At 38.7% G+C, this 20539-nt stretch overlaps 1 protein-coding gene across 2 annotated transcripts in view; it reads right to left on the bottom strand.

The window, feature by feature from the left end:
* MYPN (myopalladin) overlaps nucleotides 1–20539 on the bottom strand; it is a 134260-nt gene that overhangs the window by 100409 nt on the left and 13312 nt on the right. Inside the window, exon 1 of one of the 2 annotated variants that reach the window (XM_054035203.1) lies at nucleotides 2611–2792. The exons of the other annotated variant lie outside the window; for it this stretch is intronic. The gene's annotated coding sequence lies outside the window, so the exon portion shown is untranslated. Of the gene's footprint in view, nucleotides 1–2610; nucleotides 2793–20539 lie in introns of those variants that run through there. 2 annotated transcript variants of the gene reach the window in all.

The raw sequence follows: 20539 nt of genomic DNA, 5'->3' as shown, positions 1-20539 counted from the left end.
ATTAATGTTACAAATCCTCCATCCAACAAAAGTTGTTAAAGCACTATTTCCTTGGTACAGAATGAGCAAAAAAAGTTTTGTGTGTGAGAAAGAGAGAGAAACCAATGAGCAAAGCGTCCGATATTAAATAGATACATAAAATAATCACAAGTTTCAGAGTAGCAGCCGTGTTAGTCTGTATCCGCAAAAAGAAGAACAGGAGTACGTGGCACCTTAGAGACTAACAAATTTATTAGAGCATAAGCTTTCGTGGACTACAGCCCACTTCATCACCCAGAGCTATCAAGTGGGTACGCAAAATTCGTTGTGACTAATGCCAAGATATTTTTAAAGAAATTCAAGTCAGAATTATTGGATACAAATGTACTACAAAATATGTAGTTTCTAACACAGGGCATCCTCATCATTATGAAACAGAAACAATTTCAGTATGACATTATAGGTGAAATCCTGCCTGTATTGAAACCATTGACTTCAGTGAGGCCAGGATTTCACATCCAATATCCATAACTACAAGTTTAAACAATTTATGTATTGTCACATCACAACTATTAAAGGAAGAAATTAAAGGAAGAAAACAAAACTTGATCTACTTACTTTTCCTTAGGTTTCGTACAGTTTGTTTTCTATTGATTAAGATCCTGACTCAGCAAAGCACTTAAACATGTACTTATCTTCAAGCACATCAGTCATTCCACTGATTTCAATGGCACTAGTGACATGCTTGAAGTTAAGTATGTGCTTAAGTGCTTATGGGCACAGATGAATTTCATGGAGGAATATTATCTCAGCACCCCAAATCCTTAACTTTGATCACTGATATTTCGCCTTTATATTGGAGTTTGTAGGCCCCTACACTCCAAACAAGACCTTAATATTTGTAATGAGATTGCAAAACAAGAAAGAATATCCATTCAGCAGAAGACATACTGTTCCTTTTGAACCCATCTAATTAATATAACTAAGACACAGTAAGGAATTCCCAGCTGCTTAACACATTTGAGTACATCATAACATATTCCAGGTGTTTAACTCACATGAGTATGTCATAACATATTCCAAGAGTTATATTATTCACCATAGCATACAAAACTAACCAGAATGCATAGTCCAAATAAGGACTACTCAACTAAAGAAAGTAAAAGGAAATCTAGAAATAGGATATTCAAGCAATTTATATTCATTACAGTGTACAAAAATAACCTAATTCGTTAAAGTGCATGACACCAACTTCAATCTTAATGTACAATGAGACATGAAAAAATGGACAACAGAAAAGAGGAAAACAAATATTCATGCACTAATGCTGTCCCAGGCTGAGAGTGTAATCTGAGTACACAACATTAGCTGCTAGGTTTTCTCATTTATATGCAATTAAATATAATTATATTATCTCAATTATACTAAAATTCCTCAGTGGAGATAAATGCACTATTTTACTAGAATAGTAATCCCAGGTTTGTCGTATCAGTGGACTGTCCTGTCCTTTTTTACTATTTAAAGGCAATCTTACAAATTTAAGTATACTAACAACTACCTGCTGTTGTCAGCATCTCTCATGTTCTATTTTATAACAAATCTCCAGCAACAAAATTGCACATATGTACTGAAAACAGCTGCATTTCATTGCAAAGGTATAAATTCCATTACTTGTCTAGATGTGTGCATGTACTTTTCTAAATAGGGATTGTAAGAATAATTGTGTGATAAGATTTAAGTAATTAAAATATAGGTTGGGCTCAAGAATGATTTTAATGGTTTCATCTTTTACTTCTATGTAGGTTATTTTGTCTGCACTGAAGTTGAGAGATGAACCAGTGCAGTGTATCATTTATAAATTAATTAAAATATTAAGCATGCAGTTATAAAAAAAGATGATCTTAAGTGAAATACATCCCTAGGTAATTAAACTTATAGTCTTCCTAACCTAATTTACATTAAATCAATGCAATAGTCAAATCAAGGTTATAATTGAATTATAATCAGTAAATCAATGGTTCAATTTATCTGGTTGAGCAATTACTACAATAAGTCATTAAATCCAATTATAATTTACAAGCTAAGGAAAACAATTCATTTAATATTTCACAGGAAGATTATGGGGAGAAGCTGTTCCCTTTAAGCAATTTAACTAAGAGTCTGTTAAAAACAGAGGCTAGTCCTAGGTTGGTTTTAAAGAAGTACAGCTCTGAGAATGCTTTCCTAGTAACTTCCTATTTTGGCTCTCTCTCCTATGAAGCTTCACAGTTCACACAAACCACATCAGACTTTTGTTTATTTAATCTAGTTCTTCTCCCCACTTTAACACAATGCCTGCATCTTTCTTGCAGTCTTGCACAGCTACAAAATGATTTCTACAATCCTCACTCCTAGCAGATATAGGATGACACGTTCTTAGCCCTGAGATACTATTTAGATAACAGACTTAAGGCTATGGTTTACACCCCAAGGAACAGTTAATGATGCACAAAGAGACACACATACACAGAGACTCATGTTAATGGGCATTGGAGTGATTTGAACATCTTCAAATTTGCTCTACAGAAGGATTTTCAAGCCTTCCTCAACTCATGTGATTGATCTTAGTTTTGGAACTAAGTTGATATTTACCAGTATCTTTATTGACAATAGGATGGAACTTGAAGATTTTTTGCATGCAGGAGGAAAGTTTGGTTTCTTCTCTCTCAGTTGTAGGCTTCAGGCTTGGCGTAGTCAATGTTCAGTATCTTTCACCTCTTCTTCTTTGTATGGCCAGTTCAGGGAAGACAGCAAGGTACAATATTGGGTGATGATGCTGTTGTGAGACAGGCCCTTCTCCTGCTTTCTGTATGGTTAGAGTCTTTTATAGGGGTCAGTGTCCCCTTACGCTGCATCAGGGGACACCCCAATATCTTCAAAGGCCTGGTACCTGTAATTTGACATGGACCAATGACCTGGCATCTTTGTCTTGAAGTCACATAGACGATTCCAGGATAGAGTGTACATGTCTTGCAACAATCCGTTAATAACCATGAACAAACGTTTCTTGAAAACAGGACACAAGAAGGTGTCATGATAAGGAGCTGGTAGGCAAACTTCTACTTAGGCCCCAGACATATATGTCTCAATTGTTTAAACATAATTAACAATTCATCAGCATTGCTACACATTCACCCATTCCCACACCTCCTCATGACAGTGAGTTAATTATGACACTGAAAATAACTCTAAGAGGTGGGGACAGAATCTAGGGTAAACGGATGACCTTACCCTGATAATCTTTTGCCCACAAGCCAGAAAGTTGCCTCATACATCTCCTTAGAATGCTAACTCATTAAACATTTGGCCAATCAAATTTATTTAGGCCTAAATCCAAATATAGCCCATGTTCTCAGCAGGATGCCTTCTTGAACTGAACCCTAAAAAAGAATACATTCTAAAATGTACAAGCCAACCAACAAATTATTTTATTCTCTTGAGAGATGATATCAAGATATAAAGAGTTTAAGGGACTAGAAAGTGATACAAAGAGGTAACACAGACACCCAATGATCCTCCTCTCCTCCAGTGTTTTGATACATTCTTTTGCAATATTTGCTTTTTTATTGGGAAGAATAAAGAAGTGCAGCACAGAACTCAAACCCTGTGGAATATGGGGAGAAAATTGCATTAAGTTTAGGGCTGTCTTCTTCTATGCCTATGTTGAAGAAATTCTTCCCTGGCCATTTATAGAACTTGTAGGGCCTCTTTATACCCTTTCATTCCTTTCACCTGGGGAAAGAAGGGAGGAAGTTGTGATGAAGATCTCAGTAAGTCTAAAAAGTCCAATTTTTAAAAGATGACCATGTTTCTGATGTCATTCTATGTAAGAACAGACTTTTGTCTGTGGTTTCAATTCAATTCCAAATAAAAAGATTTCAGAATCACCAGAACTACCATCATAGTTGGTACCAGAGTTCTGATTACCCATTCAATTTTAATGTGTTAGTTTTTAACATCCACATCAATAGTGCTGGAAACAATGATTCAGGGTTTTTTTTTGTCAAGGCTTTGAGTCCCTTGTTAAATCCTTCACAGCCTTATTATACATCCTATTGAGGCCTAATGATTCAGGGATTTTTTTAGCTCTCTGGTGTAACCATCTAGGAACACCATCACATACCCACTTTTGGTTGTGCCCCACCATCTGCTGATCTAGTTCATTCTCCTGATGAATATATTTATTTATGATTTGGAGAAGAAAGCAGACAGTGAATTAGTAACGTTTGCTGTTATGGGCTGGCGAACCAGCTTCAAATAAAAAAGTATAGCAGTTCTATAACTGGCTTGCAGGTTGGACGTGAATTCCATCCCCATAAATCTCAATTTAGTGCCTTGTACAAAGCCAAGTTAGTTACACAGATTTGGTGCAGGAGCTGTGAATTTCACCCTAGCTGAGTTGTTTGGGTCATCTTTCCCTGACTAGTCAGTTATTACCTGTTATTCGAGGTAGGATACTCGATTTCATGGTTTAGTATTCTGAACTGCTTTGGCAAGTCCTATGTCTCTTTTTAATCCTGGATATGTAATTATTTAGCTCAAAGCCTTTGTTCTTTTGTAAATAAAAATGTTAATATTAATTTCTTGGATATTGCCACTAAAGATGGGTCCATAGTAACTTTCAAACAACATGTGAGATAATATAGGTTTGAATATTTTCTTTTCATAACATTACGCAGTGCAGTTCTTAACACTAGCATGCAAGGCATTGGGTGACTGCACTCAGATACTATTATTAGAAAGTGTAGACATATCAGAAGGATTGAAAAAAACAGTTTACTTTTTTTTTTTAATAATGACACAAATAATCACACTGGAACAACCTTTTAGGCCTTACTGTTTTCTCACTCAGATAAAGCTCCCAATAATGTTACCATTTAACCTGACAAGGCTATTTTTGTATTTCAATACAAGTATTGCCTGAGTAAGGACTGCAGAATTTGTCCCCCATCATTAGGTATGTGAAACAGGAGTTAGGCAGGTCAGAGATAGTGTTAATTGACAGGGTCTGATCCTATTTCCATTTAAATCAATAAGAGCTCTATTACTCATTTCAATGAGAGCAGGATCAGACCCTTTCTAAGGAGCCATGACTAAAGTCGTAAAGGTAATACTTGACTGAGTGATTAATTGAGCTGTAATCAGTTCTTCTATTCTCTTCATCCAATGCGTTCATGGTTTAATCCTATATTCGATGTGCTTTTCAATGTGAAATAGCAAACTAAAAATGTATCAATATTTTGCTTGCTTTTATCTGAGAGAGTCCAAAGAAAAAATATTGTTCAATCCCCCCTCTCTCCAAACATAGAGAAAATACCCATAAAATGTGTGGGGGGGAGCGGGGGCGGTAGGGGGGCAGTTTTTTTGGTAGATGGCAATTTTATAAAGAAGAGGTAATCTTTTGTTGGTTCATATAAACATGTATATATTGAAACTATGGTGTATAATTATAATTCCTCAACTTTGAATTTTAACTATATATCCTTATTACCACTTAAATGAGAAATTGAACAGATCTTGACAGTTTGTTAAAAAAGATTCAGTAGTTACCTATTTTTAATTCCCGGTGTCGGTTTTAAAAAATATTGCATGAGCAGCATCAGTTTCTGTGTAATTTTTTTGTTTCAGATTTTTTAAGGTGGGTCCTCTGGTTAAGAGCCAAAGAACATTGGGTTTTATTTTAAATTAGGATGTTTTCTTTTATAGGATTATTGGGTCCATTTAGAGGGATTGGTCAGCTTGAAAAGATGACTGACTGAAAAAAAGATAGCAAAAATTATTTTTCTCTATTTTTGTTTGTTTACTTTGTGCATCACAGCAATTTTTATATATTTCACTGTTTCCTCTGTATAGTCAGTATTTACTCAAGTTCTTCCTTATGCATTTTTTAATGAATCTTTTTAAAAAATATAGACATATAAAGAAAACTGGATTCTTAAACTAATAAATATCCAAAAATTCAAGCGGATAGTTTCTCTTTAACATTTTAACACACAATGCTATCTAAGGCCCCAGTCCTGCAAGTAGGTCCATGTGAATTGCCGCACCACAACTAAGGTGGGGCAGAGTTTGTCTGGGGCTTACCCAGGAAGGACAGCTCTGCTTTATGGGTGGGGGAGGAGGAAGGAGGTCAGAAAGTGCTGTAAAAAAGGTGCTCGGTGGTCAGCTTTGGAGCAATGACTCACCCCCCCCCCCACAGGAATGTGAGGTCCGAAGGGTATAAAGGTACGAAACCTGGGTGGGGCAAGTCTCTTTGTTCCACACAGCAAGGAAGCCAGCACCTACCCTCCCTCCCCTTAGTGGAGGTGAATGGCAGGCTGGGTTAGGACCTGCTGTGGGCATTACGCTAGTCGCTCCTTTTAAAGGGGGGCTGGGAAAGAATTTTTCCTGCTCCACCTGAATTGGCTTTGGTGGAGTGAGGTTTTTTTGCCTTCCTCACAACGGGTGTGTGGGAGGACCTTTTCTGGTGAGAAGAAAAGGTGGTAGGCCATATGTCGCAACTTATTTTGTAAGATGGGGTGGATGTCCAGTGCAAGTACTTCATAGGGAAGGCAGCCAGTGACCAGAAAAATGGCCTGGTAAAGGACTTAAAAGGAGGTACTGGATAGAGGAACAGAACGAGGGAGAGGGTTGTGGACTCCTCTGATTGGTACGGCAGGGAGATCCCCCCCCACCCGTTTCTCATAGCCTACCTTAACCCTCTTACGAGGGCGGTGAATGGAAAGGTCCAAGCCATGGGTTGGCTGGGGGACCTGGATGGAAACAAAGGGCGGGGCTGGTGTCATTAGAAATAGGGGGTTCTACCACTGGTTTTTTTTAGTCTCTCATTCCTGATTGTAGTACTTCTTTTCTTTCACTCTTTACATTAGTGAAAATGGGAGTTATGTTATATCTCCAAGGAGGCGAGAATATACCCCTAACTATTGAGAATTTCAAAGCACTTTTTTTGAGCAAAAGATGATAGAAATCTCAGAAATTCCCATTATACAAATCCAAGCTGCCGAAGAGCTACAACAAGACTCATTTCTTCTGCAATCCCCACAAACACTAATCCAGGACACTATTGTTTGTCACGTATTCATTTCTAAAAATAATAAAATGATAAGTGGCTCTCTAAGTTAACACTATCCTTTGGGTCTTCCAGTATATTTTGTATCAGATCTTTATCTGTTAGATTATAAACTTCTCAGAGCAGAGTCTGAGGACTAAACTGTGGTCCCACTGATTACAATAGCAAAAGGATTTTATCCTGTATCTTCCTTTTTGGTTTACACAAGTGCTGATCACACTGATCATATACACCACTAAATTAAAAACTAGCACCAATGATTTCCTTCACAGCCCTGCTTCACCCCCTCAAACATCATTTCATATACTATCTTATGTGAAATCACCAAGATCCCCAGGTTTCTTCAGCAAACTGGGTTTCTTTGAATAATAGAATCTTTGCATGCAATAGTAAATAAAATGCTGTCTGAAATGCTCTCATAAAAACTGGATAAGCTCGATGGCCATGTGATGTGGGTCACAAGAATAAAAGAATTACAAGAAATTGAAAGCCTTACAGCTTACATTAAATTAATAGTTGAACTATTTGGGTAAAGACTTAGCAACAGGATAAAGTGATTATAAACAAATAATTGATTTAAATTTAATAACAGTATGTATAATTAGAACTTGTTCTGCTTTACCTTTGTGGTATTCTTTACCTAGCATATCTGCTACCCTCTCATTTATGCCTTATGTAAGAAAGTAACTTGTACTGCCAACAGTTCTACTTAACTGTAATACAAAATAAGTAACTAAATACAGGGACCAAAGTACAGAATAGTGAGAAGCAGTCTGGCTGGAAGCCAATGTGACACTAAAACTTAGTGGTTTTATGGACAGAAAGATGGCTATATTTGAGAATTAGGTGAGTATTAAACATTAATTAACATTAATGTGGACTGAAGGCCTCAAGTCTCACAGAATTTAGTTATAAATTCATCCTAAAGATGCTATATTTGAAAAGGAAGGAGGATGCTATATACAAGTAATTACTTTATAGAAACAGTGAAATTTTCACATTGTACTAAGGAGACCAAAATGAAAGGGAGAGGTTAGGAAGACTGTGCTTTTTTTTTTTTTTTTATTGCAGTCCATGAACTAGATTAGTGCCCCATTGTGCTAGGCATCATTCAGACATACAGTAAATGACATTCCCTGCTCCCAAGAGGTCACAATCTAAAAAAACAAAACAAAAGAAAACTATGTTATGTGTTAGACTTCAGTGACAGGGACACAGTTTTGGAGGCAGCTAAAGAAAAGTAGGAGACACCATTTTATAGGGGTTAGAAGCTTAACATGATCAGCTGGATCTTTACCTTTACTTCCCTCTGAAAATCAACAGATTCTCCACTTTTCTGGTTACTTGACATCCCCCCGAAAGGTGGAATTGAAGTGATTTGAGCCACCAACAAATGGTTGTTGTACATTATCACTATCACTATCTTCCCTATCACTATTTTTCTGCTCCATCACACATACTAGCTTTTGGAAGTATCTGAACTTTGTTCAGTAATTCCCAGCCATATCTCACCCACTTCTTTTCTTTTTCTTTTTTGTTATCATTTAAGGATTTGGAAACTTTATTAATGGTGCAATAAAAGACTGAGCCAGTTATATAGCTGCAATAAGGCTGAGCTCATCAATGGAGCTGGATTCAAGAAGGAGGGAGGGGATTGTTTGAATAATTTGCTCCCTGAAAAAAATAAGCATCAGCCTAAGGACTTGGCATTTCCGTTTTACCAGACACAGTTATTTGGCCAAGTATTGTATAATGGCTGAAGTAAGCAAGCCCCAAGATGATTAAACTGGATTTTTTTTTAAACTAGCTCAAAACTAAAGCACCTCTCCACTACATTGCCTTTTTCTCCTTTCTTTCTCATTGCTTGCCAAGCTCCATCTAGTGTTCTCAAATATGTAATACATGTAACCACTCTTCCAATCAGTCTTCTATCAAAGAAAGGTATCCTGCTCTTGTTGAGCAATCAGCTCAATAACCAATAGGTCTCATCCATTAACTACTAAGATCCAAAGCTTTTAAAATAACTATCAAGGGAAAAAACAGTCTACAGAAGTGGACATTAGCAGCTGAGCAAAATTCAGTACATGGCTATCTTTCTTTAGCAACATGTGCTCCTCTTACCAAATCAATAAGTCATTTGAATAAGGCCATAGAAAACACATTGATATTCCACATTTGACCATAGCTGATTATCATAGAATATATTGGAAATGGGTATTTTTTAGAAAACATGGTAAATACACTATAGACCTCAAACAAGGTGTTTTAAAAACCAGTAGTCCTGATTAAAAGCTCATTTAATAATGCACACCCTTAACCATTTATTTTACTATATACAATTATATATTTAACAAAAAATATCACAATATATTCTTTACTGGTATGACTTCAGTGTAATTGCATATGTGTAACGGAGAGGAGAATTTGGCCCAGTATATTTGAGCTGAAAACCTGAAGAATTTAAGTGAGGGTCTATCTGCAACAACTGCCTTTTTGTACTAAAACAGCAAAACAACTGTGGTGACTATTAGTACAAACGTGATGAATGTTAGCATATGCTGTAATGAAGGAAAGATGCTCAGAGATTGCTGCCTGCTAACTGAGCAGACTTCACACTGCTGCACTGATTCCTAATGCACAGTTTATATAGAATGGAGATGCCTTCAGGACTCGTGAACACTCATGTATCATTTTCTTATTATGTATGGTGACTTTGAAGGGTTTTTTTAAGGGTTTGAAGCCCAGTATGAATTTATTTTTAAAGGACCACATAGCTAGTAGGAGCCTGAAGAACTGAAGCCGTTTTAGAGTCTTAGAGCAACCAAAAATAGAATGAATGGCTAGAACTTTGGAGCGTCAGAAACCTTGACACCAGCTGCAAACAGCAGAACTCTAGAGGAAGTTAATTCCAATAAGATATCCAATAGGACAAAAGATTTAATAACCTAGAGGTGGGAGGTGGCAGGCTGCCAAAGGTAGTTACTGGAGGCTAGGGGACCTCAATTTGAATTCCTGTTGTCAGGGTTGCTTTTTTTATACTTTTCTTGCTCTGTTTGGGAAGACACCAAACAGACCCCTGATAAAAGGTATAGAAACTTAACCTGGGTGTGGCTGTTTGTCTATACCCAGCTGGTGATTAGGGGCACTAACCTACAGTAAGAGTCACTCCTAACTAGAATGGTTTAACTACCAGGCTTGTTATAAATAAATAAAATTATAAATTAATGGAGATATCGTATCTCCTAGAACTGGAATGGACCTTGAGTCCATCCCCCTGCCTTCACTAGCACTTGTTGATAGAAGAGGATGGGGACATTAGTTTTCCAACCTATTTTTACAGCTTCTTACCATCACTTGCCTCCCAGTCATCCTCAATGGTTTATCAGTGATAATTATGGGTTCTAGCTAGATCCTCTCTGGCTTTGTGCTTAATAGATCTCATAAGATAAGCAGGTATGCGACAGAATTCAGAGAAAAGCAACATAAATGATCAATTAAGCAGCTGGAGGGATTAATTGAAGAGGAAAAATTAATGTGTATAGCTTGAAAAAATAAGGAGAGTAGCATGATAACTATTTACAAATATTTGAAGATGTAAACACCAAGGAAAGAGATGATTTATTTAGCATGGTACAATAGGTATAATTGGATGAAATGGGAAATAGGCCTGCTTGAATGTTACAATGGGCAGATCAGGGAGTAAACATAATTCTCATATTTATATGGAGCAAAAGGTCTCAAAACCCTGGGCAAGTGGTACAAAGGGACTTCAGTCATTACACCAGCCAGTAAAGTGAACTAGTGGCTACATGTATGTGTGGCTCTGAGTTGAGGGTGTAGATTTCACCTCTCCAACCCATCTACACTTTTGCTGAGAAAGACTGGTTACTCAGGGTTTACACAGGAGAAGTGACTTTCACCTGAACAAGAAAATGTAGGGTCTTTTAAAAGACAGACAAAGCTTTTACCTGTGTTTAAATAATGAGCATCCATTTGCCAACACAGTGCAGTGCTCTTAAGGTTCCTGAATCTGAGATGGATGGCACTGTAAAATGTGCCTGTTCCATTTAACTGTGTCTCATGATCAACCATCATAAAGTAGAACTCACAAGTAGGTGGTAATACTTTCCAGAATCATGATACCTATATTTGTTGAAAACAGCTTTCACTGTCATCCTCACAACATATCCTAGATGAGGAACTAATGGAGATTACTGTTGTTTCTGGAGTATGATCCAAAGCCCTCTAAAGTCAATGATGAGACTCCAGTTGACTTTGACTGGCTTTGAATCTGGCCCTTATTGACTAATTATATTGGAGAGTGAAGTGCGGGTAGAAGAGAAGTTTTATGGAATTTAAAATTGGACTTCCTTTACTTTGTAATAGTAGCTACTGGCTTCTACATAGTAGCATAGTACGTAGTAGCTTCTACATAGTTAACTTTCTGAAATCCTCACCCTTGTTAGGTTACTGGGTTGGGAAATAAATTTTAGGCTTTTACCTGCACTTCTGTGTGTCACATTATTATATCAACTTACTTACTCTCCCCTCCCTGTGATTCTTCACTCTTTCCTTTGTACGGCCTCCTCTGTCTGAAATTCTCTTCTTCCTCCCTCAGGCCACTGAGCCATCTCCTTCTTTAAGTCATGTCTTTAAACTTTACTTTTCATTTTAGTTTTAACTGACTTTCAGTATAAGGTAATTTGTGGTCATCTTGTAAAGTGCTTTCAGATCTACTTATCAAAAAGCACCATATAAAACAGGGGTCGGCAACTTTTCAGAAGTGGTGTGCTGAGTCTTCATTTATTCACTCTAATTGAAGGTTTCGCGTGCCAGTAATACATTTTAACATTTTTAGAAGATCGCTTTCTATAAGTCTATAATATAAAACTAAACTATTATTGTATGTAAAGTAAATAAGGTTTTTTAAATGTTTAAGAAGCTTCATTTAAAATTAAATTAAAATGCAGAGCCCCCTGGACCAGTGGCCAGGATCCAGGCAGTGTGAGTGCCACTGAAAATCAGCTCGCGTGCCGCCTTCGGCACACGTGCCATAGATTGCCTACCCCTGATATAAGAGATAGGTATTATTATTATATGACAAATGTGGCACAAAAATTGTATGTTAACTAAATACAAACACATTTCAACCTTCTACTTATTGAAGACTCTTCATGAAGAAACTGAAAATTTTGTTACAATGAGACACTACTTTTTTTTTGATGATATAGTCAGAATTCACTTTAAAATACAGAGAAAGTACATAAACATTTAGAAAATACCTCAGGCAAACTTTTCAGAGTGTACTTGTGTGAAAATGAAACTTCTTTAAATAAAATATCTTTTCAAATGAATTTAGTACTTGTGAAAAATTGTGCAAATTTGTGTAACATTGATGGAATCTGAAGTCCTTTGTTTATCCAAAGAGCAAGCATTGTGTGGGCAGTGCCAATGTAAGTGTACCCACTAACGTACCATAACCTTGACCAGAGGGATAACACTTAAGAATAGTAGAAGACAGAACTTTTGCGTCAGCCATTCACTCTATGCTGAGCAGCCCAACAAAGATGACATATGTGCCAAGTGTGATTTGTGTGTATGTATGTTATTGTTGTGGATAGATATCCTCTATTAGAAACTGACATGACATCACCAACAAATTTCGAACAACCCCCCAAACAATCAGCATATTTTAATGACTAGATTTAACACAGTTGCTTTGTATATACAATTCAGTCTCCTGAGCCATTTAGTCGACAAATATAAGCTACCAACTCACCCAATGCAAAGGGTCAAAAGATATATCATAGAATTTAAAATATAGCCTGATCTGACAAACTATGCAATTTACAAATTAACTGTAGACCAATTAGTTCATCAGTGACATATACTAAATCCTTGTGCAGTCATACTAGTTATAAAATAAATTTTCTTATTGCCTGGCATGCCTGTGATGCATTTTTAAAATGTCTTGTGTCTGTTTGCTTAAAAGAGGAAGACCATTAGAAGACTCCAGACCCCAAAATATACAAGGAAAAAAACATCTATTTAGGTAAGTCATTGTGGACATCTAATTAGATTATTAGTGTTGATTTAAGGCTACATGTATTTATGAGCCTGAATATGGATTAAAGGAGCTTAGTTTTCGATACCCATTTTTGAAAATCTTGACCACTGTCTTTGTCACACATATATAGGATACATGAAAAATCTTTCCTATGGGTGGAGAGATCTTTCACTGTGCAACTGTCACATTTCGGGGTACAATCCAGACAAGTGAGGGGTTGTGTCACTACCTCCCCTGTAACCCTGGGTGCCTCAAATGCATTGCTGCTGTGACTCACAGCCTGGACACCAGTACCCAGTTGACAAATGTGTAGGTCATACCCTGAGCACCTGTGTGCTGTAGATCCCTGGATCAGCAGCTCTGACTCCAGCAGCCTGCCTACAGCACAACAGCCCCACCCTGGCTTCAACCAGCCGTGGTTACGATTTTCAGGGTGACCCCAACACAGTCCCAGCCCCGAATTTTCACAAAACCATCTGCCCAACCCTCTCCTGGAGCCTGCAGAGAAATAATGTTTGTTTGCTTCTTTAAAGAGACTAAAGTACATTACACTAAGCTTATTAACGTAACTGGGGTAAATACACCCCCTTTCCTTCAAACACAGCACTAAGTTGGTTTACAAAACCAGATAATTAACAATAGGACACAGGTTAAGTGATGCCAAGAAAAAGAAATAAAAGCAGAGATGGTTACAAGCAAATGTGTGAAAACACATCTATAAGGCTAAAACTTAATCTAGCAGGTACAGGCTGTGTTCAAGATGGTTTCTCTCACCAGTCATTCTTCTTTCCAGCCATGGCTGACTTTCCCTCGGGCAGGACCTTCCACAGAAGTACAAGGTGCTGGCTTCCCTTGTCTTCCTAGGTGAAATATCTTTGCCTCAGCATGTTTCTCACCTATATTCCGTTTCCAGATACTTGAACCCCCTCTTAGTTGAAGGTCCCATCTTTCTTATCTTGAAGAGCTATGGCTCTTTGTGTCAGTCTAATGATGGATGCCAAAATAGCTTTTTGTCTCTGCTTATCTCTCTCAAAGTTCAGTGACCTTTATTCAAGAGGCAGGATGACCTCACGCTGTTCTTTCCTTTTTGTGGTCTTCCCATCCCCCTGCTAATTTGAATGTAAATGCGATTTCCATTGTTTTCTGGTCACAACTTGCTTAATTTTATTGGAGACAGATAGATAGATGTAACATTACCTCCTATATTTGAGAGACCTGTTTCTCCCTTTGGTCACAGACTGTAAAGCATAATATTAATGAATATCCATAATTCTTTATGTTGTGTTAATACATACAATTCACAGGGATATTAATCACCAGTGTGTCAGAGACTTTCACAAAACACCTCACTGGATACACTTTTATAGTACAGTAATATTGTATACAATCAGTTGATTCAATTGCTTATCGCTTGAGGTTCAGACCCTCTGTCTTTATAGCCCAGATAAAGTTCCTCTAAGCTGTCTCCTCCCACGCTTGTTAGGTCAGACCTGTTTACTAACTCCCCCTGACATGCCTGGTATAAATACACTTTATTTATAATTCAAGCATATATCCATAACTCTTAATACATACTGTATACATATATCACACAGCAATATTAATGATCAGTGAGTTTAGTTTTCCAATGACATATTACATAATACCTTTTTAGATATAGATTATGATCATAATGAGTTTGGGTACACTGAACTGGTCAGGCCAGCTGAAACTCATTACCTGATACCAGGGAGCCCCTTGCCCTCTGGGACTGGGATGCTCTTACGGTCACAGCGACATAGTTAGGTTGACTTATCCCCCACACTGTAAATGTAGCCAGGTTGACAGAAGAATTCTTCCATCAACCTAGCTACCACCTTTCGGAGAGGTGGATTAACTTCATCAATGGAAAAACCCCTTCTGTCAATGTAGGAAGCATTTACACTATGGTGCTACAGCAGCACAGCTGCAGTAGTGAAACTGTGCCTCTGTAGTGTAGACATGCCCTCAGATTTTCCCCCTTTTATGTTGATTACTGTATGTGCAAAGTTATGAGCATAGAATTAAGTATTGGGGTTGAATCTCCAGAGTTTCTATTGTTTAGTGTGTCTTTCAAACTATAATGCACCTTTGACGTTTAAGTGAGATATGGCTACAAACTTTACAATAACAACACTTTATCTATTAACTTCCTTAAATTTCTAATCTTAACCTAAAGAACCTAAAGTATGTAGATGTATGTCCTTATTTTTTATACAAATTTTGAATTCTTTAATCTATTTGTCAAGTGATTTTTCTTTTAATTTGTTTTGAGGGGGCTGAGAAGGGGGAATTTGTTTTGAGGGGGAGTTGGAAGAAATCATCAAAAAACTTATATAATCATTAAAATGTATTTTAGAATTATTGGATTAAATACAGACGTCCTTACTCAGTCAAAGCTCACAGTAATGTCAGTGGAATAGTAAGGACTACATTAGAGGAGACTGCAAGATTTGGTCCATTGTAATTAAAAATTCTAACTAAATCTTAGGCAATATGTTTTAAAAAGTTAATGGTTATAAACTCTATGTGTAAATATGCAGACATTATAACTCTTAAGAACTTTGTATTCAGAGATCATAGCTAATATTAACTCATTTGACATGTTGACAGAGTTTATAATGGTTATAAACAGGCTATTTCTAGGTTCACATCTATTATAAATGCTGCACAGAAGCCAATGGAGATTATTATAGTTATAAACAGACTATTTCAATGCTCCTGGCTATTATAAACTCATTGGAGAGGCCAACTAGGTTTTTAATGGTCATGAACTGACTATTTAAAGGCCCATTTACAAACTCCACCAGGAGGCCAACTGGGTTTATAAAGGTCATAAAATGACTATTTTTCAGGAATTGGAACTCTAATTCTTAATATTATTTATTACAAAAAATATTTATTATTACAAAAATCAGCCAAAAGGGCCAAATATCCCCTGGTTTCAGCCCATGTATTTAAAACTGTGGAGTTATACCAAAAATAAATGTGGTTTATTATGTTTACATCTGATAAGCAGTCTTGTCTGACTTTTGAGTTTATCCTGATTTCATTTTCTGTATGGAACTGTTCACATTTATGAAAATTATTGTCAATTGGGGACACCATTTTTTGCAAGTCTGGGTGACTATCTAAGTCTCAAAGCATTTTTTGTGAAGTATTTAGAATGTTGAGTTTTAAGCTGAAATTGGTTGTACAGTAACTCCTCACTTAACGTTGTTGTTATGTTCCTGAAAAATGCAACTTTAAGTGAAACAATGTTAAACTAATCCAATTTTCCCATAAGATTTAATGTAAATGCGGAGGTTAGGTTCCAAGGAAATTTTTGGGGGGCAGACAAAAGGCATTATATACTGTACAGTACCGTACCGTACTGTACTGTGGTTGGGAAGTGCCCCTGGCTTACCCCACACAGGTACAGCCTGCTGCAGGCAAGGACGCACCTTCACAGCAGCAGCGGCAGCTTCCCTGGAGAAGAACAGGCACTGACTTTGCCAGGAATACTCCAGGTCCACCTCTTCCTGTCCCCGCTCCACTACAGGCCCACCTCTTCCCACCCCAACTCCACTCCTCTCCCGAGCATGCCGCATCCCTGCTCCTTCCCCCCCAAAAGTCCTAAGCACCGCCAAACAGCTGTTTAGCGGTGGTTAGGATTTTCTGGGAGGGAGGGAGAGGAGTGGGGACGCGGCGCTTCCCCGCTCCTTCCCCTCCTTCCCAGTGCTTCGTGCTTAGGACTTTCTGGGAGGGAGGGGAAGGAGTGGAGACGCAGCACTTCCCTGCTCCTCCCCATCCCTCCCAGAAAGTTCTAACCGCCGCCAAACAGCTGTTTGGCAGTGGGGGAAGCGCTGGGAGGGAGGGGGAGAAGGCAGAGAAGAGGAACTTGTGCAATGCTCCCTTGTAAAGTCGCTGCTCTTCCACAGAATCTTACAAGCAGTAGACGGAGCAGGCAGCCAAACGACGTTATAAGGGAGCATTGCACAACTTTAAACGAGCATGTTCCCTAATTGAGCAGCGATGTAACTTTGAAACAACGTTAAGCGGGAGGACGTTAAGTGAGGAGTTACTGTATAGCATTTCTTCTGGTATATTGATTGGCTGTGCCTACCACAAGTGTTCAGGAGGGAGAGCAGAAACCGTTATGACTCAGTTTCACAGCTGCATTTTGTGGGTTTCCTCTGAGACTGTCAGAAATATAGTGTCTCTTGTATCTCCAGGGTCCTAGGGTTTCCCTTAAAAACATGCTTACAAAGGCTTGTGTCTCTGCCCTACGTCCCTGTCAAGAAGCAGGTAGCAGCTCTGTGTTGTCTGTGCTGCAAAGTGTGTGTGGCGGGGAGAGGGAATTCTGGATTAGGGATCAGTGATCATGCTTGGTAGCTCCCTGGTGGAGATTGGAATAAGCTACTGATACTTTCCTCCTCATCAAATAAGAAGACACCAAGTACAGATGATGGGGGTTTGCCAAAGGTAACTGCTCTACTGCTACTGCTTGAAAGCGATATATAGAATTGCTTTGACTTGTATTTCTGCAAACATGAAATTTTGAATTAACATGGCTTTTTGTATTTTCACATTTTGAAAGAAACATTGTCAAGTTTTAACAGAAAAATAAAATGTAGGAAGCCCCAAATCACCTGAATTTGATGTGAAAAATCAACAACAAAAATTGTCACCCCTCTTACATAATGAACAGGAAAAAAAAGATCACTAGCTTGCAGCCATTCCAATCGCCTAAGGTTAAACTTGGTGAGTATTTAGATGGGAGACCTACAGTGACATAAGGAGTCAGTGGAATATCTGTGTACATTTTGTGCTCTAGATGACAGTTGTAATTCTATCTTCTACAAATTTTTCCCTGTAGTTTTGGTTAGATTTATCGCACAACTTCAAATTTCCCCCCTAATCAAAGTAAATTATGCAAAAAATACACCAGTACAGTGGTAAAGTTGAGATTTTAATCCCAGAAAAAGAAGGAAATTTCGAGTAAGAGTTCAAACAGGAGTCAAGAACTCCCATCTGCTCACACGTAGACTGTGGTGCTCCACATGATCTGTAGGCCAAAAATGGTCCTATTCCCCTTTTAATCCCAGGGCTCTCATCCAACATGAATACACTGCATTCAGTTCATTTCTGGAGTGGGAAATCTCCTGCGTTTAGACGAGAAGCAAACAGCACAGCCATACTACCTCCTTGATAATTCCCTTTCAGTCCATGTTCCACCAATAGGGTCATAGGAACAACAAAATGGAATACAGTGCTCAACATCTGAGATGTCTACACACAAATGCAAGAACTATGGAGAATGAACAGGAAGAACTGGAAGTCTTAGTACATAGCTATATTATGACTTAATTGTATCACCAAGATACAGTAGGATGAATCTTATGACTGCAATATCGCTACAGAGGGGTACAGCTTGTTCAGGAAGGAGAGGCAGGAAAAAAAGGGAGGAGTGTTGCATTGAACATCAAGAATTTATATGCTTTTTCTAAGGTCCAGAAGCAAGTGAGAGGCAGACCAGTTGAAAGTCTCTGGGTGAAGATAAAAGGGGGAAAATAGGGGTGACATCATTGTAGGAGTCTACTATAGACCACTAAATCAGGAAGAGGAGGTAGATGAGGCATTTCTAGAACAAAACAGAAATATACAAAACACAAGACCTGGTAGTATTGGGGGGCTTTAATTACCCAGACACCTGTTAGAAAAACAATATGTCTAAACCCAAAATGTTCAGTACATTATTGGTATGTTGTCATAAACATACAGTTAAGGGTTAATTCCTCTTTGACCTGTAAAGGGTTAAGAAGCTCACATAACCTAGCTGACACCTGATCAGAAGGACCAATAAGGGGACAAGATACTTTAAAATCTGGAAGGGGAAAAAAGTCTTTTGTCTGTGCCGGGTGTGTGCTTTTGCCGGAAACAGAGAAAGAAGGAACCATCCAACTCCTATAGGATAGTGAGTATTTAGAGAAGGAATGTTTAAATTACTTTTATTTTCTTGTTTGTGGGTTCTTTTGCAAATAAGAGGGAAGATAAATTTGGATCTTTGTGTAACTTTAAAGTTTTGCCCAGAGGGAAACCCTCTGTGTTTTAAATTGTCTGTGAGATTATCTTTCATTCTAATCTTACAGAGGTACTCCTTTCACCTTTTTTCTGTAATTAAAATTCTTCTTTTAAGAACCTGATTGATTTTTTATTGTTTTAAGATCCAAGGGTTTTGGATCTGTATTCACCAGGACTAACTGGTGAGGGGGATTCTCAAGCCTATCCAGGAAAGGGGTGTAGGGGCTTGGGGGAGGAATCATTCTCGAGTCTGCCCAGGAACGGGGGTTAGCAGGGCCGGTGCAAGGAAGTTTTGCCTAGGGCGCGAAACTTCCACCTTGCGCCCCCCCAGCCCTGCGGCAGCTCCCTGCCCCCCCTCAGCCCTGAGGCGCCCCCCCAGCAGCTCCCCCGCCCAAGTGGCTCTCCCTAAATATTTGGTTAACGCTTGGTGGTGGTAGCGTACTGTTAACCTAAGCTGGTAAAAATAAGCTTAGGGGGTCTTTCATGCAGGTCCCCACATCTGTACCCTAAAGTTCAGAGTGGGGAGGGAACCTTGACATATGTATTGGGAACAACTTTTCATTTCAGAAGGTGGAGGAAGTAACCTGGGAAGCAGCCATTTTAGATTTGATTCTGACTAATGGATTTGACCAGATGTCTCATTTTTATAGGTACAGTCCTGTTTTTTGGGACTTTTTCTATATAGGCACCTATTACCACCCACCCCCTGTCCCGTTTTTTACAGTTGCTATCTGGTCACCCTACTAATAGAGGAATTGGTTGTGAATCTGAAGGTGAAAGGCAGTGTGGGTGAAAGTGATAGTGAAATGACAGATGGCATGATTCTAAGGAAATGAAGGAGTGAGAGCAGCAGAATAAGGATGTCAAAAAGGAGACAAACTCAGAGAACTGGTAGGTAAGTGCCCATGGGAAGCAAATCTGAGGGAAAAGGAGTTCAGGAGAGTTGCCAGTTTCTCAAGGAGACAATATTAAAGGCACAACAGCAAGTAGGGTGACCAGATGTCCCGATAAAATCGGGATGGTCCCGAAATTTAACCCTTTGTCCCGCGTCCCGATCAATGTACGATCGGGACACCATTTGTCCCGATATTCTGGTAAGGAGGTGAGCAGGAGGGAGGAGTTGACCCTGTGGGTGCTCTGGGGCTGGAGCACCCATGGGGAAAAATTGCAGCCAAGCTCTCCCCTCCTTCTCCCCCCTCTCCCCAGTGCACTGCACCCCTGCTCCTCCCCCCTCCAGCGCTTTTCAGGAGGGAGGGGGGAGGAGCGGGTACACAGTGCGCTCGGGGAGAATGCGGAGAAGAGGC

This window comes from Malaclemys terrapin, chromosome 7, assembly GCF_027887155.1.
Source record: "Malaclemys terrapin pileata isolate rMalTer1 chromosome 7, rMalTer1.hap1, whole genome shotgun sequence".
In the NCBI taxonomy this organism is placed as follows: domain Eukaryota; kingdom Metazoa; phylum Chordata; order Testudines; family Emydidae; genus Malaclemys; species Malaclemys terrapin.
This window is presented reverse-complemented; position numbering and strand designations above follow the sequence as displayed.